Source organism: Pipistrellus kuhlii, unplaced genomic scaffold (assembly GCF_014108245.1).
Source record: "Pipistrellus kuhlii isolate mPipKuh1 unplaced genomic scaffold, mPipKuh1.p scaffold_m20_p_7, whole genome shotgun sequence".
Classification (NCBI taxonomy): Eukaryota; Metazoa; Chordata; class Mammalia; order Chiroptera; family Vespertilionidae; genus Pipistrellus; species Pipistrellus kuhlii.
In genome coordinates, this window is record NW_023425573.1 from 69,937,235 (window position 1) to 69,961,279 (window position 24,045).

Here is a 24,045-nt window from a genome sequence, read left to right on the forward strand (position 1 = left end):
GAATTAGCAGAGAGTAACATTGGTTTGATTACATGTCATTTTGCTTAAAGTCAAAGAACTTATTGATGATCTTAAATGGGACTTCATGTATTTGACTTAGCTTCTCACAGTCCCAGGAACAATGCAGGATCCTGCTATCCCTGAAGACAGGGACCTTGCACTCTCTGTCTTCCAGAACAGATGTCACAGCGCATGCATTTAGTATCTTTTTCAAAACCAAATCAACATAAAAGAAGGCCCTATAAGTCTCTTTAGCTTTTGCTCTTGGGTTTAATTGAATCAACATTCCACTATTCCATTATTTACCACTTGGGGTAAATAGCTTCTTCTGTTCAGAAGGTGCAGCATGGGACCACTTCCCTTGCAGAGCGCCTGGTCTCCTTGGTGATGGGGAGGAGGGACTGAGCATCCTAGCTTGGTGCCTGTGCTTTAGTGTGCTGATTCCCTCGTCTACCTCTCCTCAAGAATCTCCCATTCTGTTTCTCCATGAGGCAAGCTTTCTATGTCAGCATTTGGCCTTACAGTGGGGAGGATTGAAATTTGAGATCTGTAGGGTTAATTCAAAGAAGAAATGATAAGGCAACCTGAATTTGGCTAGTATCTATGCTTCATTCTCCAAAAGTGACCCTTTTGAGTAATAAGATTGATTCTTGTGTCTGCTTCTAAAGTCAGAGGGTTGACAACAAATTATCATTTCTCTAGAAACAAAGAATTTGCAAATCTTATTGGCTAAACCAACAAAGGTTTGTTGTTACCTGTTTAGCAGGGTTCTGCCCATCTGTTCTGACTCTTTTTCAAATGCCTGAAATCTGAGAGCTCAAAGCAGTTTTAATATTTGAATACATGCCACGCAGTGGGAGTTTAGGCTTTAAAAGACTGACTTAAAATTTAGCACCTTTGAGTAGGACTTTATTAGAAAATAGAACTAGAAAAAAAGTTTGAATTTGAATTCTGGGATGTAATTACAATGATGTCAGAATCATGTTCTCAAATGGAGAATGGCCTTCCTATTGGAGACCACATACATCTATAATAAACAACTGAAAGAAATATCGCCTACCACTGAAGGCTTTTCATATCTCCCTGCCTTGCTGAGAATTATTTTTAGTAATACTTAATTCATAGTTTTTCTTTCAGGGTGTTAGTACTTTCCCTTTTTAGATATGAGTTATACTGGACCAATCTCTATTATTTCTGGATTACATGTCAGCAATGAAAAATGAATTGAGTGCTTTGAGAGAAAAAAAAATCATTACCAGGAAGATGAATAGATCCACTGTACTGGGTTACTAAAAGTTGGGGCTCTGGAAATACCATTGGTTTGCTTTTTCCAGGAAAACATATCTTTTTGGATACTCTTCAAAGCTGTTGTAATTTCCTCCAGCTGCAGGTGGGAGGTAGGTCTATTGATATCACTTTTTCTCCTGGCCTACTGACTTCAAAGACAGACCTTTCTTTGCTATGTGGTATTTAAATATTTTTTTAAAAAAGCTTTGAGCTCTCAGATTTCAGGTATTTGGAAGAGTGAGCAGCCAGCCAAAATTATGTATTTGTTGCTTTTGCCATTGGAAACAGATACCTTTTTTCAATAGATGTGTATTGTTCCTATTATGTACCAGAGAGTGCTGTGTGCCAATAACACAACAGTTTTCAAGACTTCTCAGGCCATCACCAAAGAGTTCTCAATCTGGGAAGAGGGAGGTGGCTCTATATGGGTAAACAGCCTACAATTCAGTTTAAGAAATACCATGCTGAGGACACAGAGGGTGCTATGGGAATCTAATAGCAAAGGCAATCAGGGAAGACTTCCTGAAAGAAGTGACTTGTCATTGTAATCTCAGGGACAGTAGGTCTTAACCAGAAGAACAGAGTCAGCAAAGGCCCTAAGGTTGGCATATTTGAAGGAACTGTGTATGGGTAAGGGAGAGAGACATGTTTTCTAGAGAATAATTGAATAGGAAAGGGACAAGGCATGAAGTAAAAGGATTGAGGAAATACAAGGTCATGGAAAATCTAGCAAAATATGTTAGCAAGTGTGGACTCTATCTCCATGGAAATAATCACTGAATGGTTTTAGGCAGGGACGTGGCCTGATAAAATTTGTTTCTAGAAGCCACTCTGATTGCTGTTTTGAAGATGGATTGTGAGAGACAAAGTGTGGAAGTAGGAGATGGAAAGATCAGTTGGGGGGGGGGGTGTGGGGTAAGTAGTGATCCAGGTGAGAGATTATGGTCTCCTGAGATTATTGACTGTGGAATGCACAATAGGGACATATATGAAAAAAATATAGAAGGCAGAATTAACAAGCTGATGACAGACATGATATGGATGGTGTATGAAAGAGAGAAATCTAGCATGACACTGAGATTGCTCAAGTCTCTGAGTTGGACATTTTAGGTTGATAATAGAAACCCAAGAGGAAGAGCAGACTTGGAGGTTAAGACCTTGAATTCTGTTTGAGAAATGTTGACTGGAAGCTTGTGGTGGACACTGCCATTTAACCTCTTGCATCCCCTTGGCCCACCATTGAAGTTGCCTACAGATAGGCTTACATGTGAAGACAGCTTCCTACCTTTCTGCCTGAGGCCATTCTCTGGCCACAATGTAAGCTGAGCTGCAGAGCATATATAGTCAGACCAGAAGTTCCAGAAAAGTAATGTCCCAGGAGTGACCATCGATAGTGAGGGACAGGGATTGATGAATAAACAACTCAGTTTTCTTGTCTCTTTTTGCATCAGTTCTGAAGCATCTTCCTCACAGTGTCTCAGAGGGTCTCCAGTGAGACTGAGCCACATTTACCTGTAGTAATAACTTACTCATCCCTGTCTCACTTCCTATTCCCTTAGAATTTCTCCTCCCTCCAAAATAAATCAGTTTTGCCCAAATAGGAGTATCGGAGTCTAAGATGAAGGTGTTTGTGAACAATCAAGTGGAGGTTCCAGAAGACAAAATGGATATTGAGTTCTGAAACTGGGGATCAAAGTTTGGGATGTAAGTTTCAATTTGGGGGAGACATCAATATATGCTTTCTCATTGAGGTGATGGCTGTAGATGATTTTCAAAATAGAATGTGAAAGAAGAGGAGGGTTTATAATAATAAATTATAAAATTAGGGGAAAGGCAGAGAAGCATTGGCCACAAATGTGACAGAAAAGGAACAGCCAGAGGGGTGGGAGAAGGAGCAAGCAGAATGTGGGACCACAAAAGTCAAGTGTGGGTGAAAGAATCTCAGAACAGAGGGGTTCTCAGAGTTGTGTGAGAGAATAACTGAAAAGTCTTCACTGGACTTAGCTACAGGAGGGAATTGGTGACTTTGAGAAACACAATTTCAGTAGTATGTGAAGGCAAAGTCAGGCATCATGGGTTAATTCATGGCTCCCAGAACACAGTAGATCTTTACTAATGATTCCTCTACAACCAAGCCCAGTTCCTGAACTTCTTTGTTGGCACTCTTCCTATAAAGCTTTAATGAGCTCTATTCCACTTGGATCTGAGAGGGAGGGGAGCAGAAAGACAGATGTCATCAATGTGCAAAGGGACCCTGAGGCATGAAAAGGGTGGCTGAGGCCTCCGGTGTGAGGTGGCCAACTCACACAAGGGCCACAGCCCAGCCTGCGGGGCTGAACTATGTGGAAAGAGGTATAGTCTGAGGCTGATGAATGGCCCCCAGTCTAAACACACTTCTTAAGCCACCACTCTCTAACTTGAAAAGTCAAAGTAACAAAGATCTCCGTGATGATTACTTTACCAGGTTGATTGGTAGTTCAGCAAGAGCATAAGGGAATGAGTCAACAGCCCGGCAGGCAGGCAGAGTTGATCAAGGAATGTAGATCACCCTAAGCAGAGTGCAGAAACTGGGTAGCAAAACACCCTTCTGGAGTCTCCTATCTCTTCCTGTTCATATATAATACATGGAAGTGACCCAGCACATGAAAAGAGCTCACACTTCCTGAATATGCATTAGCAACAGATCTAGCCCTAGATCTGTTACATCACCTTTATTTAATCTTACCACCTGTTCAATGAGTTCCTTTTAGCACCTATAATTAAGAAAACTGAGGCCAGAGAAGGTCAGTTACTTATGGCCACACAATTGATATATTTAAGAGCTAGTTTCAAATTTAAGACTTCTAATTCAAGAGTTCCCTCTTTCAAACAGGAACTACAATACTTCATACAGCCTTCTCTTTTGAATAGTTTCTACACAGTAAAGGGACGATTCAAACCATCAGCCTATCTTGCTCTATAACAAGCAAAATTTTTCTAGGGTTATTTAGAGTGAAGTTTGGGACAAATGTGTAAAACAAGTAAATTATGAAAAAATACCCGCAACAAAAATAAAATGATGGGCAGATGTTTTGCTTTATCTACATTTCAAATAAGATAGTTAACTTTTGATTGCTTACATGAGAAGTGTAGAGAATTTATAATAGTTCATATGAACAAATATTTATTTAGTGTTATCACCAGGAACAAAGATGGCAGCTGGTATTTTACAACCTTGTCTTCAGGAAGGCCTGTTTGACTTGATTTTCCTCTCTACCTTGGGAGACATGAGGTTGCTAAACGAGTGGAGAAAGAAACTTGTGCTGGGATTGCTTTTCTATTGTAGATGTGACACTGCCCTAGAATCCCCAGTTCTTCATTTTTGTTGAATCATCCTCATAGGAGCACCTAGGGTGTGTTGTGGCAGTGAACTATAAAAGATTGTGCCGTGACTATCCATCAGTGTCTAATTGACTGGCTGACTCACTAGGGAGGGCAATTACTCTGGGTAGCTAGGGTGTTCCTGGTAAGGATGATGCTGAAGTTACTCCCTACCTCTCTCTGAAAGAATCATGGTGAGGGTTAGGATTATCATGTTGAAAATGAAATCACAAGCAAAACCTTGTTGAGTGTTGGCAGAGAAGCAAAATTTAAATGCTAAATTATGAACTACACTTTGGGGCTATGTTCTTACCAGCAACCCGTTATTTTGAAGCTTTTGTTATTTATTTTCCTAATATCCCTTTTCTTGGAATTCATTCCAGTAAAGTACATTTAGAGCAGTCTATCATATTTACTTTACTCTATTTTATAAAGGTATCATATTTTATGTAAGCATCCTATTACTGATGGTCATGTATGTTGTTTCCAAACTTTGCTCTTACAATGAAGTCTTGTAATGAATATTCCATTTTATTTGAAACTTTCCACATATATGGAACCATTTTTGCATTTAATATGCAAATAGAAAATTAGTTGTATATATTTTATTAAATAAAATGGCTCTTAAGACACCTATCAACCAGATTATTGTTGCAAGCAGGCAAAGCAAAAACATATGAAGTGCCATCCATCTCTCTGCTTCAAAGAGCCTTTTTTATTCACAGCATAAAGAACACAAAATCAATTAATTAATTGAAACATAAAGAGGTTTTGACAACCGACCCCCTGCAAGTGCCTTTTGTGAACTTTCTATTGGCCAAGTCTTGACTATAAAAACAGAAATAATAAGGCATGTAAACAAGGAGTAGGAACAAAAGCAGTCCTATTGTGCGCTAGCTAATCTAGTTGAAGGTCTGCTATAGGAGGAAGTTGAAGTGAATGGTTCTAACAAAATGCTTGTAGCTTCAGGTAACCTAGTATTCGGTACGTATTCGGTACGCTGTATAGTGCTGACCATCCAGTATCCTGGTGAAGTTATAATGGTGACCAGCATCTCAGCATGTTCCATCTACTCAAGGTCAAGACAGTAAACTACCCATGGCAATGGCACTGGAAAACAAGAACTCACTTCTTCAGGTCATAGAATGATCCAATTAAAATATTACCCTTGTGCCTGGTAGGTGTGGCTCAGTGGTTGAATATTGATCTACGAGTCAGAAAGTCACAGATCAATTCCTGGTCAGGCACATGCCCGGGTTGTAGGCTCAGTCCCTGGTGTGGGTCATGCAAGAGGCAGCTGGTCAATGATTCTCTCTCATCATTAATGTTTCTCTCTCTCTCTCTCCTTCTCTCTCTCTCTCTCCTTATCTCTCTCTCTCTCTCTCTCTCTCTCTCTCTCTCTCTCTCTCTCTCTCTCTCTCCTTTTCTGAAATTAATAAAAATATATTAAAAATTATTCTTGTATTTTGGAGTTTGCCTCATTCTTTATAATCTAGGAAACTGGGCACTAAAGGGTACCCAGGAGTTTAACCGAGTTAAGATTCTTTCTGCCCTTTTTCTATTTCCACATGGCAAATAGGTATCACTGGGACTTAGACTAAAGGCCTGTTAGCTAATATTTTACTTAAATTTTTTCCATCTGTATTTTTCTTTTCTTGTACTGTTTTTGGCTTGTCTTGGTGTCAGGGTGATTATAACTTCATAAAATAAAGTACATGGCTTTCTTCCTCCTTTTCTTCCTCCCTGTTCTTTAAAGCTCAGAAAACTTTGAATTATCATTTCTTTAAAGATTTGTTAAAATACACCATAAAATTGTACCTTTTCTCTTTGTAAATGGAGAGAAGGTTGGGAGATCCTCGGCTACTCTCCATTTCTTTATTTGGGTTTTCAGTTTTTGGCAATTCTTTCTTTAAGTTTTCAAATTTATTGGCAAAAAGTTAGTTGTACTGTTATTTATACTTTTTAAAATCCCTGCTCTATCTCTAGTTATATTCCCTTTTTTGTCATTACTCTGTCACTGTCATATTTTCATTCTCTGTGAATTTCTTTCTGTGTCAATATTTTAGGGTCTATCTATTTTCAAAGGCTTCTCAAAGGACCAGCTTTTGGTCTTGATAATTTCTGCTGTTTGTTCTTTGGGGGCTTTATTTTTTGTTTTCTAACTTGTTAAATTGAACATTAAATACTTATTTGACTTATTTAAATATTTTTACATAAATACACTTTAAAACTTAATCTCAATAAACACCCACTTTAGCTGAGGATTGGGAATACATTTCCCTGGTCTGAATCTTGGTTCTGTCACCAGCTATGTGATCTTGGGCAAGTTATTTCACTGTTCTGTGCTTGTTTCACCTTCTTGTTGTTAAACTATTCTTTATCCTTATGAATATTTCAAATGTTTGATCTATCATTAGTCTCCCAGTTTGGGGATTGACATATTTCAAGGCTATTTTTCTTCTCTTTCTTGAGAGGGGTGCATATAAGTACATGATGATTCTGCCCTCCTGGTGGACTGTTCCTTATCATAGTGTTATATCTCTTTCTATTCTTAAAAATGTTTTTGATTTAAATTACAGTTTTTGCAAATATTAATATTATACCATTTTTAAAATTTAGAATAGATGCAGTGTATTTTTCTATATCTTCATCTTTGAAGATACCCAGCTAGTGAATGGCAAATTAGCTTAATTCCTAAGTCCCCTGACCCCTTGTTCACAGTTCTTTCTCCTTATCAAAGCACATACCATGTCTGCCTTCTTCCATAACGCAGTTCAAATCGCTCTTCCCTGCAAGGCCTCTGCCAACAACTCAGCCTGTAGTAATTGCTGCATTCCTCTGAATGAATGCTCAGTATCGGTAGCACTCACTCAGGCCTTCAGTATGCTATCCAAGTTTTGTGTGAATATCTATTTTAGAGGTTTTGTGAAAGTGACAGGATGGATTATATCACTTTTGCGGGTAACTCCAGACATACTTTATTAAGGGGGTCTGAAATGCCTCAGGGTTAAGAAATCAAAACTTTAGGACAACCAATCACAAACTACCAAGCAGGCTTTTCCACATATAGCCCTTAGCCTGTTGCCAATCAAAATATCCCCTTGCTTTGCTTTTGCCTCTTCTCTGTAAGTCTTTCCACTGGCTGCTGTCTGTGAAGCACTCCTAACCTCTCTCGGTTTAGTGCTGCCTGATTCCAATAGATTTTTGGTCAAATAAACTCTTAAAAATTTTACTATGTCTCAGTTTGTCTTTTAACACTACAAATATGCCTTATTCAAAGCATTTATATTCATTACTCACCGTGAAGGATACCAAAGAGGCATGTAGCAAAAACATACTAATGGCTAATATTTATTAAGCACCTGATATATGTCAGGTTCAATCATAATCATCCTCTTACCTATCATTTGTCAGCTTCTATTGTGTGGAGATTGTAATCATGGTTGACTTAACTACCCACTAGGCTCACTAGCCACCATGCCTGGGTTCCAAAATCCTTTTGTTAAGTCCAGGAAAATGTTTTAGTTTCTTTCAGCATTAAAAGGGAGAATAAATAAATGCAACCCTTCTTGGATATTAGTCTTTGGTTTAAAAAAAAAAATTCTTTATTGATTAAAATATCACATATTTGTCTTCAACCCCCCATTCCAATCCCCTCCCCACTCATACCCCAATCCCTTATTGTCCTTGACCACTAGTTAGGCTCATATGTATGCACATAAGTCCTTTGATTGATCTCTCCCTTTTATCGCCACCCTCCCTTTGAGATCCAACAGTCTGACCCATGGTTCATTATCTCTGGGTCTGTTCTTGTTCATCAGTCTATGTTGTTCAGGATATTAGTCTTTGTGCTCACACAGTCATTACTATAATTTGTAACATTTCTCATTGAATAAGGAGCCCATTAAGGCAAAAGTGCCTTGAGCCTCTGAAAGTCATAATGCAGCCTTCACCAGATTTGTCCACATTGATCAGATGCAGAAACTAAGACTCAACAAAGTTAAGAAATAAAGCTTGCTGTAACTGGTTTGGCTCAGTGGATAGAGCATTGGCCTGTGGACTGAAAGGACCCAGGTTCAATTCCAGTTAAGGGCATATACCTTGGCTGCGGGCACATCCCCGGTGGGGGAGTGTGCAAGAGGCAGCTGATCGATGATTCTCTCTCATCGATGTTTCTATCTCTCTATCCCTCTCCCTTTCTCTCTGTAAAAAAATCAATAAAATGTATAAATTAAAAAAGAAAAAGAAAGAAAGCTTGTCACACAGCTTGGAAGTGGCAGAAGTTATGTTTGGAGTCTGCAGGACCTCCCCAAAGACCATTGTAATTCCCAAACTACACACTATACATTTCGTAGCAAGAAGCTCTAAATTGAGAAAACGAGTTGGTTGTCCATTAACCCATTAGAAAACACTTCAGGGAAAGAATATAATCAACTGCCTAAACTCAGAGACAGATCCAAATTGTGAAAGACCCGAGGCTTTTACAACTTAGAAGATCTTCTTTAGGAAAAAAATACAAAATTATAAATAAAAAGTGGGTACATGATCTTGGAGAGGTCTGTCCAAGCAAGGGGCCCTCCAATGAAAGCCTCGTTAGTTCATGGCCAATCCGCCCGCCTAAAAGCCCTTGGCCCTGGAGGACACAGCAAAGGAAGGATCAGAGTCCGTCAGGAATATCAGCAAAGGTTTTAAGGAGGAAACGGGACTTTGAAGTGTGGCTCTGGTCTGGGAAACCTGCAAAGTCTGGGGGGCAAATATGAAAATAATTTTTTCAGGGAAGGGTGGAGAACTCCACCTGGCTGACCCCACAGCATGCTGGTGAGAGGGGAAGGTGGTGCCCATGTTAAATGCCGACATGGACAGGCTGCTGGGAACCTTTGCATGCTCCCGGGTCTCCTGTTTTTACCCAGGAAAGGATGAGGAATCCAGCACTGGGGCAGAGCCCTTGGAACGGGTGAAAAGAACAAAGAGATGGAACTGGAGAACTAATCTGGGTGCGCTTTAATGAGCACCCCACAAATTACAATTGGAAGGGAAGAGGTGGGGATACAAAAGAAAGGAAAAAGGGAAAAGTAAGAACCAAAAAGGATCAATCAAGTAGATACAAGGAATAGAAGGGACCAAGAGTCTGTGATAATTTTTACATTCTGAGCCTGGATAATTGAAGGAATAGTTGTGGGATAGCCAGAAATTTCAAGGTTTGTTAGATTTGGTTTTACCGTATAAAAGTTAAAGCCAACAACAACAAAAAATTGCAACAACCAGGCTACCTACATCACCCAAAGAAGCTGAACCCCTGGGACAGGGAGGCATCTGACCAGGGCCCGGCTTGGTTCTGCTGGCATTGTTAGCCTTCACCATATTTTCCGCATACCAACTCCCCCTCTGCTCATCACATTCTTTCTCAATTATGCTAACAGCTTTAGAAACCTTGCAATCAAGTCTCACTCTTCTTGCTGACTAGGAAGCATTTTGCCATTTGTTTTTTAAGACTGCTGGGCTTTAAAAAAATGTTTTATTATTATTATTCTAGAGAGAGGAAGGCAGAGGGAGAGAGAAACATCATGAAAGAGAAACATCAATCAGCTGCCTCTCACACAGGCCCCACTGGGAATTGAGATCCCCACTCCCACCCCTCGCCCCCCAGCACCACCCCCACCCCAGCTCACACACCCCACACGCCCACCAGGGACTGAGTCAGCAACCCAATGGGGAATCCTAGGACCTCTCAGTGTGTGGGATGACACTCAACCGCCTGAACCACACCGGCCAGGGTGAAGCATTTTGCTTTTTAACAGGACTTTTGTTAAACGCTATTATGAGATTGGTTATAATTTAACTCTGAGTTTCAGCCGGCCCTGTGTCTCTCCAGGTGAGTGGTCAGGAGGACTAGTCACAACCGAAACAGAAGGAAGAGAATGGATTTGAGAGGACATTACAGAGCTATAAAAAATAGGAGGGTGTGGAATTAGAAAGAGGGTGGAGGCTGTTGATGATTCAGACATCTTAGTGTGTGTCAGGCTCTTTGGTTGGAACAAAAGCCATTCCTGAGTGTGCCGTCTCTGGCCTGGAGGCATCTGAATTTTCAAGATAGGTTTTGGGAAAGTGACAGGTCAGACAGAGGATTCGTGGCAGCAGCTTCTAGACTCTAGAATCTAGAGGGTGAGGAGCAGGATGAGGAGTTTCGTGTTGGCCAGGTTACATTTGGGGTCATGAAAATGTAAATGAGGGCCAGTACACAATTGTAAACATGGGAAGGGAGTTTCAGAGAAGTCAGGGCAAGAGGTATGCATTTTACAGTACACCAACCATCAGGAAGTTACTGAGGCAAGCATGGGGGGTGAAAGCATTGCTTCCAAGGTTGATAGGCTAGTACAAGAGGGGTTAGTAACAGAGTTACAGGTGCTTCAAATATCGGGGGATGATTGGTGAAAAAAGAAAAAAAGAAAAAAAAGGAGAAGAGTTAAAACAACTTGACCAGTGGTATAGTACAAACAAGTCATTTAAAGTTGGAGGAGGATCAACTTAAGATCTTGCCTTTTGAGATATAAATTTCCCTATAAGTAACACTTTACCTACCTCCCAAAACTTTGATATGCAGTTTTTGTTTTTGCTCTTTTCCAAATATTAACCCATAAATTATTTGGATGTCATTTCTAATTCTGTGGAATTGTATCAGATGACAGAGACCAATGGAAGACTCCCTGTCCTATGATGTAACTGCTGCTTGACCTGATTCACTGCCACCGGACCTTCACAATAGATCAGCTAGATCTGAGCCAGTGCAGAGGTTGCTTCCCATAAACCTCTCAGAGACTGTCTGACCTCCCCCCTGTGTCCCAAGAAGGCTGGTTCCTGGAACAGGCCCTTGCCCAGCCCCTGCGTAAGTATGTAAGGCATTTCCCCTTTACCTGGGGGGGGGGGGGGTGTCACATGCTAGTATCCCTGCCCATCCTGTTTTGTCCTGTACAACCGCTCAGTGCCTGCTGTGTAGCTTTGAGGATGTCCATGCCATCTTGCTACTGCCCAGGATGAGCCTTGTATATAAACTCCCTTAATAAACTTATATTGCAATGCTGGAGTTGTCAGCCTCTTTCCTAAGGCTCTTGCCCAGAGAAATTTTACATAATAATGATAAATGGGTAAATTTAGATATACAGATTTGTCTGGAGGGGACTTTAATACAGAAAATTGATTCCATGGTATTGAGAAGGCAACTGGGGACACTGAGGCAATCCAGAGATTAGCAACAGCAGGGACCCATTACCACTTGTAGGTCCGAAGGGACAATAGAAGAAGGTGGCTTTACTCAAGCTTAAATCTGGAGTCATCTGAAGTGAGTCAGAGCTAAAGTGGGCACTTCTGTAGGAAGGAGGAAACAGCTTGCCTTTCCCTTCTTCCTCCCAATCTCAGGTCAGTGCTGTCAGTGTCTCCCATTGGTGGAGACTAACTGGATGCCAAAGCTCAGAGGAGCCTGGGAATTGTAGTTCCTTTTGTAGAGGAAAAAATAAGGGGAAAACAGTGCAGAGGAATTGAGTATCTTTTAATTACTGATTTATGATTTTATTTTATTATGGTCAAAGACTGTCGTCTATATGATAATGACTATTTGGTATTGGTGGAGACCCACTTTGTGAGCTAGGACATAGTCAAATTATGTAAATGTTGGACATGTTGTTGAAAAACATGTATATTTTCTACCTTTGGTATTTATATTCAGTGTTCCATATACGACCATCAAATTTGGTTTGTTAATTGTGTTATCCACATAGTAAAGATATATTTTTATCTATACAACAATTTTGATGACATAAAGTCAGTTTTTGAAGGAAGTTTGTTAAAAAGCTCTGATTATGATTGTGGATTTATCAAATCTACATATCAGTTACATGGAAAATAGTCTATAAGGATCATGAATGAAGATAGTGTGAAGGCTGGTGCTGTGAGAGATGATGGTAGCCTGGCCTAAGATGGTGAGAATAGAGAAAGGAAGGGAAAGAGAGAAATTAATGTTGATTCTGGTTTGAATAACTGGATGAATAGTGATTGCCACTGATGATCATTTTACCTTGTGCAAACTATATAAACACTCCGGACTTAGTTTTCTTATTTATAAAAATTGGTATAATAGATTGCATTTCCTAAAATTATTGTGATGGTAACAAGAATTAATATATGTAAAGTAATAGCACAATATATAAATAACTGTTTAATATTTTTTCTTATTACTGACTGGGATATAGTTAAGGGAGAGAAGTTTGAGTTTGAGGTAGAAAATCAAGATTTCCTCCTAAGGCTCATTATATTTGAGTTGATTTGTAAGATATCTTTCAATAAAGAGATTCTAAGTCAACTCAGCAAATATTGCGATGGTATGAAAGAGGACAGAAGTAAGGAAAGCCACTGGAAGGTCAAAGGCAATTTTCAGGAGGTTGCAGAATCGAGGGAAGATTTTCTTAAGGTGGGGAGAGAGGGTCATGGTTTCAGGCAGAGAAAAAGGAGCCATTTCAGGGGGAGATGGAATCACTGCCTACATGTTTTTTCCTGTTTTGTTTGCTTTGCAGTGTTAAGTGTGTTGTTGTCTGGCTTGGTTCTGAGTAAGACAGCTCGTCATCTCCACAAGGCAACAGAAGAGCATAACTCCATAAAAAATGACTGCAATTAACAGAACAACATTAACTTAAAGAACAACATTAATGTACCTTGTGTGTGATTTATGATATAATCAGCAAGCAGATTACTCTAGTGGCAGGTTGTTAAGAAGTCTGTATTAAGCTTTTGGTACAATAAGGAAGAGTGATTAACTTTATGAAGATTCATGAGCACATATGTTTCCAGCTTTGAGCTACTACTGGTATGTGGAATGAAGGCTGAAATTATGAGTTCCACAGTATGCTCTATTGTCTTGGCAGAGTTTAGTGTGAGATTATGCATGACTACACCTTTCCCACAAGTTGGCACAGGCTTGGGAATTTTCTTATTAAGGTTGTTATGCAATCACTTGGCATACAAATGCATAGAAAAATATTCCCAGGAATATTAGTCTTGACTTACAATTATGCTTCCCCCTTTAACTAAGTTAATGACAAACTACTTTCTCTGTTCTATATTGTTAAGGAGAAAAACAGTACCCTTTTTTTTTAGATCCTTACCTGAGGACATATTCTCATTTATTTAAGAGAGAGAGGGAGAGAAAAAAACAAAACAAAACATTGCATTGACTGGTACATCTCCCACTGTGTTGTTGAACCTGCAACCTGGTTATGTGCCCTGATCTGAAGTTGAACCCATGACTTTTCAGTTTATGGGATGATGCTGCAACCAACTGAGCCACATGGCCAGGATAGAAAACATCACTTTAAGATATTATAACTGGAGGCATCTTTCATAAATCAGTTTTAGATCTATCACAAATAAGTTATAAGCTAGATTTAATTATGAAGCCATTAACATACTTTGTAGAAATAAAAAATGAAAGACAAGTTATGTTTAAAGATACAAAATTTAACAGGCATTTCTACCTTTTCATCTTCTTAGAACCCCACTAATGCAACCTGTGAAGGAACAGTTTAAGGCTAAAACTCAAGGAATGGAGAGAGTTGGAGAATAGATTATCTGAAAAGTAGATGAACATACAGTGATGGAATAAGCAGAGCTGAGAAATGGAATCTAATCAAGCAGTGGAGAAAACTAAGAACAAATCCGATTTACAGAATATCCAAAACCTTAGAGTCTAATGGCAGCAGGCACTTAGTGGAAGTGAGAGTAACAGGGGTGTGCTTTCAATAAGAAGTATTGTTGGAAGTCTATTTAGAAGGAACTGGCTGGGTCCCTATACTCCTCCCCAGATCCATGCAGCATCCCAGAAATTGTTCTTTCTTAACTGTCAAAGATGGTTCATTTTCAGGATGACATAAAATAGATGATATGCATGGAGGAATACCAGTGCAGCTGAGGCTCAGGAGTGTGTACTAACAATAGGGGATTAAATGAATGTATGCATATTAGCTTTGGAGACATAACGTGCCATATCTGTTTTCCTGAGTCCAGAACACTGAGAGCTAGACTTTCCTCCTTGGCAGGACACTGGAAGAGTCTTTTCTTGGAAATATGACTAGTCTATGATGAAAAATATGACATTGAAAAGATACGGAAATTTGAAGTTTTCCCTTTACACTGCCCATTCCTATGCTCCTACAGAGAAGCTCAAATCAGATCAGCATCTCTCATCTCATATGCTCAGGGCTTCCAACCAGTGTTCTAGTGTGTCACTCTTAAACATCTCAGGATACAAAGACTGAGACGTCTGTGGAAAGCCTTGAACCTGGAAGATAGAAAATAAAATAAAGAGAAAAAAGTAATGTTGAAGAAATAAAGGTAAAATAAATGTCAAATATCTCACAAAGAAAAACTACTGTAACCATGAAACAAGAACAGAATTCTACCCCAATATAAATGAACGAACAAGTAGATAAATGGAACATAACCAAAACATAAAGAAGGCGTTGGAAATAAAAACAATAGCAGAAATGGCAATTTTTAATAGAAAGATTGAAATATAAAAGGATGTCCCTTTAAAAGGATGCCAAAAGAAAAAGAGATGGAAAATAGGAGATAAAAACTAAGATAATTAGGAAACTGGTCAGGAAGATTAGCATTAAAAAAAAATAGAAAAATGGAATGCACCGTATAAATCTCTTTGGCCACGACTACCATTTCATTGCACACCAGCCCGTCCTCCCAAGTGCCAGCACATAAATCTCTTTGTAGAGGGTTTTCTGTGGCCACCACAGCCTGATCTACCTATCGTGTGCTAGATGTTGACTTTCCTTGTCTTTGTGAAAACAGTCTTCAATGGATGATTGGCAGATGCTAACTGTCAATTCCTGATAAAAGTATTCTTACATCCTTACACCCCACGTGAGATAACTGCAGTGCATATTCTTTACCTGTCCCCAGAACTCCTCAGGCAGAATTGTACTTAACAGTCCAAAATATTGACTTGCTTGATAATGAACTTTTATTGGCTTCCTTTATTTCTGTCTCAATTCTCTACTCCCATACTGATGTTTTCTTGGATCACCTCCCAAATAAACTGACTTCACTCACAAAAAGGAAAGAAAAAAAGAAACAGGCAAAGTAATAAAAATAAGGAAGGAAGGAAAATGGAGAGGAGGAGAAAGTTAATAATCTGAGTTTCTAGACTGAAACATTTATCAAGTGAAAACAGACTCAGGCGTATGCAAAAACACTTCGAAATGTCAAACAATGAAGGCAAAGAGAAGATCCTTTAAGACTGTAAAGAGGAAAAAATATACAGTTCATATACAAAGAATCTGCAAGTAGTGAGAAAAAAATTGTTTCTCCAAACTTAGATGAGACAATTGTTTTGTAGTCATGATAATAAGTGGCCATCAAAACTTGGTGTTTAACTTATTTAAACTAATAAGAACAGATACTACACTCGATCTTAGCCAAAAGGCCAAGAAGCAATTGTTTAACTTATTTAGTCTATCAAAGTCAACTCCCCTTAATGAACCAATCAGCATCAGTCACTCACTTCTGAACACTGACTGGTTAGCGACAGACTCACTCCAAAGGAACTATGATTCTACAGATGATGGCAACACAATGAAGCCTCTGAAAGTCCACCAGTCTCTGAACTGCATACTTCCCCAAAACCTAAAACAAGTTTAGCAGTCTGTTCTGCTTGGAAAGGCTGCACCTAAACAACATAGCTCTCCCTTACTACAACAAGTAGTAAATTCATCTTTGTCCTTTAATTTTAGATACTGCATCTCATCATCCTTGGACATAGATTAATTTTTAACTTCTGAACAAGAGCACTGGAAGCTCCAAAGCAATGGAGGAAGGCTTTCAAATTTCTGAAGGAAAATAACTTACAACCAAAAATTATATCCCCAACCAAACTATCATTTAAATATGAGAATAGAAAATAATATCTGTATATATTCTCAAGGAAGGTTCAAGATGGTAGAGCAGGTGATAGCTGCACTCACCTCTTCCTAGGACTACATCAAAATTACAACTAAATTATAGAACAATCAACCTAGATAACCATCTGAAGAGTAGCTGAGCAGAAATCCTATAATCAGAATTTGCAGAAGAAGCCATACTGAGACTGGTAGGAGGGGCAGAGACGTGAAACAGGCTGGCCCTGCAACCACATGTGGTGGTTAGGAATCCAGAAGGTATCTCAGCTGCAGGGCCCCTCTTAAGGAGAGAGGGTCTCAACCCATGCCGGGCTCTCCAGGCTGGAGCACCAATGTCAGGAAGAGAAGCCCACATAACATTTGGTTGTGAAAATCAACTGATTCTTCTACCTCCCCTGGAAGACAGAAGGCTGCTGGAAACCCAGACACAAACTCACTTGCAGGCACCCACCCTGGACTCCAGCAGAGGGATGGCCACTCAGTAGTTTAGAGAGAGGCTGAGTTGTGTGGCTTTGGAGCAAGGGATGGAGGGAAAGTCTCCGGTACCCCTGTGTTAAGTCATGTCATGGACGCCATCTTTCCTGTGTCAACCCGCCCTGCCCCCTTTCTCTCCCCTATGCAGCAGAAGCCTAATGAGGTCCACTAGCTCCACTGATAGCCCACTTTGCAGTCTTTCTTAAAAAACTCTCAAGGAATTCCTGTCAAGCTGGAGGGGTGTCAGAGACACACAGGGAAAAACTGAGTTGTCTGGCTGCAGGGCAAGGCCATCTTCCCGCAAGGCTGACAGGCTCCGCATTTCCTGTGTAAAGACCTTCCTACACACAGTCAAATCCTAAATCTGCGTCAGCCTGGTGAACTCAACCAGCTCCACACTGACAAATCCCTGACACCCCTTGCCCCACTGCAAAATTCTGCAGGCCCCAGAAGATGGTGGCTGGCCTCAGTGTACTCTAAAACTTTTGCTGAGTGACCTCAGAGCAGCACTGGAACTGAGTTTGAAACTGTATGAACACCACTCACCCCTAACTGGTAAGTCCCTGAGAACCTGTCTCATGTAATTTGCATGATGCCCAAGGCTTTCTCAGTGGCTGAGTCAGCAGATTGTGGCAGGTCTTGGGGTTTTTGCTAACCTGCCTCGGGCCCATACTGGTGGCAGCCAACCTTGGTTCATAACTTGCTCCGTCCCATGCTCAGCCCAGCTCAGCAGAGGAAGCTCCCAACCATGAATGTCTTTGTAGCCTGAATAGGTAGGTAGCCTGGGGCTGGTCACAGGCAGCATCAACATCAGTCTGCACAAGAGTCCCTGCGAAGCCCCAGAACCAACACATCTTCAAAGACCAAATCAAGAAGAAACAAAAAATAAAATAATTGAAAAGACAAAGCAGAAACATATTTGTATATACAGAGAATAAACTTATGGTTGCAGGAAGAAGGTTGGGTGAAGAAGGTGAAGGAATTAAGAAATACAAATAGATAGTTACAGATTAGTAGTCATGGTGATGTCAAGTACAGCATGGAGAATATAGTCAATAATATTATATTTACTATGTGTGGTGCCAGATGGGTACTTGGCTTATTGGGGGAATCACTTTGTAAATAATATAATAATCTAACCACTATACTGTACACCTTAAATGAATATAAAATAATATTGAATGTCAACTATAATTGAAATAAAATAAATATGCCTAAGGAATCCCTTTCTTTGGGTTGTGAAGGCTATGTGCAGCTGATGATCTGAGTGTGTGGAATGTTGGTTTTAGTTCCAGCTGGCATTTGGCTTCTCGGCAGTACTGTGATGGCAGTTCAGAAGTGCTCCCTACTGAGAAGCAGAAATGTTCAATTAGCCAGAATTTGGGATGCAACTTTCCTTTTTTTTTTTTTCTTTTTTCTTTTTCTTTCTGTCTCTTTTTAACTTTTAAAATAGATGAATTTGCTTAAGGTATTTGTAATTAAAATGAGAAACTCAAATTAAAATATTATAATGTATACACAGGATGTTTTAAAAAAGAAAAAATACATTTCAGACATGAAAGAACTTAAAACAATTTATTTCTCATATACTTTTTCTTAGGAATTCACTGGAGGAAAGCAAGAAAGGGAAAGGCATAGGTTTCTGGAAACAGGAGATCCAATTTAGAGGGGGGGGGGAGAGCAAAGGACAACTTCAGGATGATAGTGAAGAGATTCCCACTGTTATTGGTGAAAGAGGAGTTCTTGGGTGCCATGAAGAAAAGAATTTCCTGAGGCCCCCATGGGAGGATGGGGTTTCGTGGAAAGCTTTATTAATGATGTAAAATTAAGGGTTCTCCTCCAAGTTCCATCCATCTTGCCATGGAAAAAGTCCAATCTTGTCTTTAACAGGGCCAGAATGAAGGCCACTGCCCAGAATTTCTGTTCCATATATTTTTTTTTTATTGTTTAAAGTATTATGTATGTCTCCTTTCCCCTGATTGACCTTCCCCCTGGGCCACTCCTGTCCCCCAGGACAAGCCCCATAACTCCAATGTCCCTGTCCATTGGTTATATGCTTGTATTCAAGTCCTTTGGTTGATCTCTTATCCCCCTCCCCATTTCCCCTGCCTTCTCTCTGAGGTTGGATGGTCTGATCAGTGTTTCTTTGTCTCTGGATCTATTTTTGTTCATCAGTATATGTTGTTCGTTATATGAGTGAGATCATATGATATTTATCTTTCTCTGACTGGCTTATTTTGCTTAAATTCCTTCTTTTTTATAACAGCATAGTATTCCATTGTGTAGATGTAACACAGCTTTTTAATTCACTCAACTGCTGATGGGCACTTAGACTGTCTCTGCATCTTAGCTATGGTGAATTGTGCTGCTATGAACATAGAGTTTCATATATCCTTTCTGATTGGTGTTTCTAGGTTTTTGAGATATATTCCTAGAAGTGGGATTAATGGGTCATATGGAAGTCTCATTTTTAATTTTCTGAGGAATCTCCATACTGTTTTCCACACTGGCTGTCCCAATCTGCATTCCCACCAGCAGTGCATAAGGGTTCCTTTTTCTCCACATCTTCGCCAGCACTGTCGTTTGTTGATTTGTTGATGATAGCCATTCTGACAGGTGTGAGATGGTATCTCATTGTTGTTTTGAAATGTTCCATATTAAAGTCCAGTCTAGTCTAACATCTGGCCAGCTTAACTTGTGTTTCCAGATGCAGTCCACTGCATGTGGGGTCCTCAGGGCCATGGACCATGTGGCTGCTTAAGGCCATATGGCTATAGAGGGAAAACAGGCAAGCACATGGGAGAGAGTGGTCACAGAGCAAGAGAGTGAGAGGGAATAAGTAGGGTAGGGGAGGGAACTCTTTGTCTGGGGATTTTAACCTTCCAAGGTTTCACACACTTCTTTTCATAGGTTTTTATTGATTTTTTTAGAGGGATAAAAAGGGAGGGGGATGGACAGATAGAAACATTGATGAGAGAAGAACATCATTGATCAGCTGCCTCCTGCACATCCCACTGTTGAAGACTGAGCTCCGACCAGGAATTGAACTGGTGACCTCTTCGTTCCTAGGTCGATGCTCAATTGCTGAGCCACACTGGCTGGGCTCACACACTTCTTAAGCGGGTCACCTCCTAACTGACCCATTGTTTCTCAGGCTAGACTGACAGGAAAGCACCTTCCCTACATCACCCTGACTTCACTACACAAGTGCCTAACTCTCCCTTCGTTTGGTCCCTTCCCCTAGCGGCCTGCAGGGAATGGACAGTGGTTCCTTGGGGAGTGTGCAGCTATAGCTTCCTAGTAAAGCTGCCCAGATGATCAAGCTTTTATGTCTGACCTTCCCCTTTGCTTTCTTCCTATTATTATTAATAAACTGTCTGATTATCACAATAATACAGGTTAGTAGTTATATGTCAGAGCAAACCAGTCCACTTACAGTTTGCATCAGTTATATAGTACTGCATAATGAATTAACCCAAAATGCAGTGGCTTAAAAATACCCATGGATTAATATCTCAATTTTGCTGGGTAGTTCTAGATTTTCTTAGCGAGCCTCACTGGTGCATCTGTGGTCAGTTGGCAATTGAGCTGGGTTTGATTAGTTCCAAATAGCCTCACACAAGTCTGACAGTGGTGTGGTGGTCACTGGGACCCTAGGGGTGACTGGACTATATTTCTTTGCTCACTCAACAGGTGAACCTTGCTCTTCCCATGGCAGTGGGACTCTAAAAGCCAAAGTACATGGGCTTTTCAAACTTCTACTGTGTCGTGTTTGCTAACATTTCATTGTCCAGAGCAAATTACAATGTCAAGTTCAGAATCAAAGTGAAAAATATACTGTTGCAGAGCGAGGGCGCATGGGCACAGGAAAGGGAATTGTTGTTGGCCATTCTGTTATCAATCTATCACAGAACTTAGCAGAAAGTGCCAGGAAAAAATTCCTTAGGAAGATGAAATTGGTCAAATGTACCTGATGCAGCTGAACTTATTGAAACATGATTTCAACAACTGTCAGCTTTTGGTGTTGAATTTTTGAAAAATATTAAGACAACCAGGCAAAGGAAATTTGGCAATTAAGTCTGAGGATAACAGAACAGCATTTAGCAATTTAAAATAAGCATAGTTTGCAACAAATTTAGTGGTAATTAGTGTTTACTTAGTCATATGTCAGTCGGTTAACAATGAATATTGCATTAAGCAAAATTTCCATTTGGCCATATAAGGAGAAAGAAAGTCGATACCAATGGCAGGATAAAAAAAAAGAGCTGAGTCCTACTCTTTCATTCTTCTGTCTGAATGGAAAAACAAGAGATCATATCTAAAACCAGAAAGTCAAGAAGTAAGAATGTTATCCAGAAAAATGAAGATAAATACCCCAAAAATCAGATAAAAGAGGTAAAACTGGTGCCTCTAGAAAGGAGGAAATGAGTGAGGGGACAGAGCCTGCTGTGTTTCACAGTAAGACTTGGAGATCTATTTGTCTTCAAAAGTATGTGCATGTTAACTTAAAATAGAAATTAAAAAACAACAAAAAGAGAAAAGTAATCAGATTAATATGCAGTAATCTCTAATACCAAGTGATAAAAAGCAAAATGCAGAATAGTTTGTAAGCTATTATTTGTAGTTTAAAAATGGAGGAAGTGGAAAGTATATACTTGTATATTTATAGAATTAGTCAGCAAGTTCTGTTGAATCTACCTTCAGAACAATTTCTGATTCCAACCATATCTCACACCTCATCCATAGGAAAGCTATTGCCTCTTAGTACACTATGCTATTGGCCTTCTCCTTGCTTCCCTGCCTCCTTGCCATTCAGTCTGGTACCCACAGCAGCCCAAGGAATCCATTAAACAAAAATTTAATGAATTAATCCCCATTGAAAACCTTAAAGTTGTTGTTTGTTTAGTTTAGTTTTTTTTTTTTTTTTTTTTTTTTTTTTTTTTGACAGGTTAAATAAAACCAGACTCCTCACCAGGGTTCCATAGACTTGTGTGATCTAGTTCTGACCTCATGTCCATCTAGTTCTAGTCCATTCTCACCTCAAGGTCTTTGCAACTCATGGTCCCTCTGCCAGAATGCTTTCCACAGATTATCTGCGAGCCTGACCCCTCACTCAGATCCTTGCTCAACTGTCATTTCCTTAGAGTGATCTTCCCCGGCCCTCTTCACTCTACCTTCTCTTTCCCCACACTACCTACCTATCATTGTTTAGCACCTCACCCTGATTTATTTTTCTTCATAGGAGTTGTTACCAAGTGACATTTAAATATATTTAACATTAATATTTAGTTGTCTCCCCCAACAAAATGAAAAGTCCCCATGAGGACAATTATATTTGTCTACTGTGTTTATTACATTTACTCCTAAGTATTCAAGATAAGGCACCATGCTGATTAACTATTAATTTCTTTTGAATAAATTAATAAAAATGAAAAATACGCACAAGATTTTTAAGACTATACATAATGGCTGCTTTGGGAAAGAAAACTGGGAATTAGAGTCAGGGATGAGAGAATAAGGAAGACTTACTTTTCTCTTCTTTTTCTTTTTTTTAATATATTTTATTGATTTTTTTTTTCCAGAGCAGAAGGGAGACTGATAGAGAGTTAGAAACATCGAAGAGAGAAAAACATCAACCAATTGCCTCCTGCACACCTCCCACTGAGATGTGCCCACAACCAAGGCACATGCCCTTGACTGGAATCGAACCTGGGACCCTTCAGTTCGCAGGCCAACACTCTTTCCACTAAGGCAAACTAGTCAGGGCATACTTTTCTTTTCTTTAGATCCCATGACCTTCAAACTTCTATGGCCCCCGGAGTCCAGCAGCAATCTCCATAGTGCTGCACAGAGGGTCCACGGGGTGAGAATGACAAATGTGAGAACATCTGCTTAGAATACCGTGTTCTTAAAAGAAAGAAGGCATTATTAACATTGAATTCATAGATTTTGAGTGCATGTATATAATTTGTAAATTATATTATAGTCCATTTAGGAGGTGTTTGCCATGCAGTGCACCAGCGTTTTCCTCCCTGGATTCCTGTGGGTCCTCAGATTCCATTCATCTCATTCCCTGCAGGCATTTTAGTTATGACCCTTTTCTGACTCTGTTTCTTCATTTCATCCAATCATTTGTACCTGATGGCAGTGAAAGTGCTGAAGTTTGTTAAGTGTTGACTTAAAAACAAAAAAATTGAGTTCATACACTTAACATACACTTACTCATTCAATCCTGTTGAATGAGGTTAATAGAAATGGAGTAGATGTTGGCACAGCCATGATTACCCATAGAGGGTGTCCTTGTAAATTATAGTCCCTTGGGTGTGTCCTGGCTGAGAATAGGTTGAACTGTAGTCCACAATTTTGAACCTTGATACTATAATTATGCACAGTCCTTTGGTACATATGTATTTACAGCCCTTTAGTGACCTCTTGTAAGGAATCCTTGGAGTACAGTACATCTGAGTTCCTCAGAATACCAGGTATTGAAAATATTCAATAGAGACTGGTTTGTTGAGTGGTTAACATTAAAAAGCATGGGTACTGCTATTAACTTAAATTATATCACCATAGTTTGCATAGTTAAGTATATAGTGATAGTAAAACACACACAGGCACACGCATACATACTTATGTTCATTTAGTAAAAGCAGGAAGAATATATCAATCATTTTGGTTTTCCCATAGTGCCTAGGGAAATAGTTTTGCTATGATCTGTACATTATAATAACTGGATAACTGGATGAATAAATGAATGAATAAAGTATACAATATCCACCTTGCTAACAGTCATAGGTACTATTCACTAAGCACTAACTGTGGGCTGGCCATTGAGCTAAATCCTTATCATCATTTCCTCATTTAATCGTTACAATGATTATATATGAGCAGGTTTTTGAAATATTATAAATCAAAAAATAGGGTTTAGGAAAGTGAAATAAGTAGTCCACTGTTACATATTGATAATTGC

General features: G+C 39.6%; 1 pseudogene; it reads right to left on the reverse strand.

Moving 5' to 3' along the window:
• Nucleotides 1-16,029: 16,029 nt before the first annotated feature.
• LOC118710068 lies at nucleotides 16,030-16,141 on the reverse strand (annotated as a pseudogene).
• Between the last annotated feature and the right edge of the window lie 7,904 nt (nucleotides 16,142-24,045).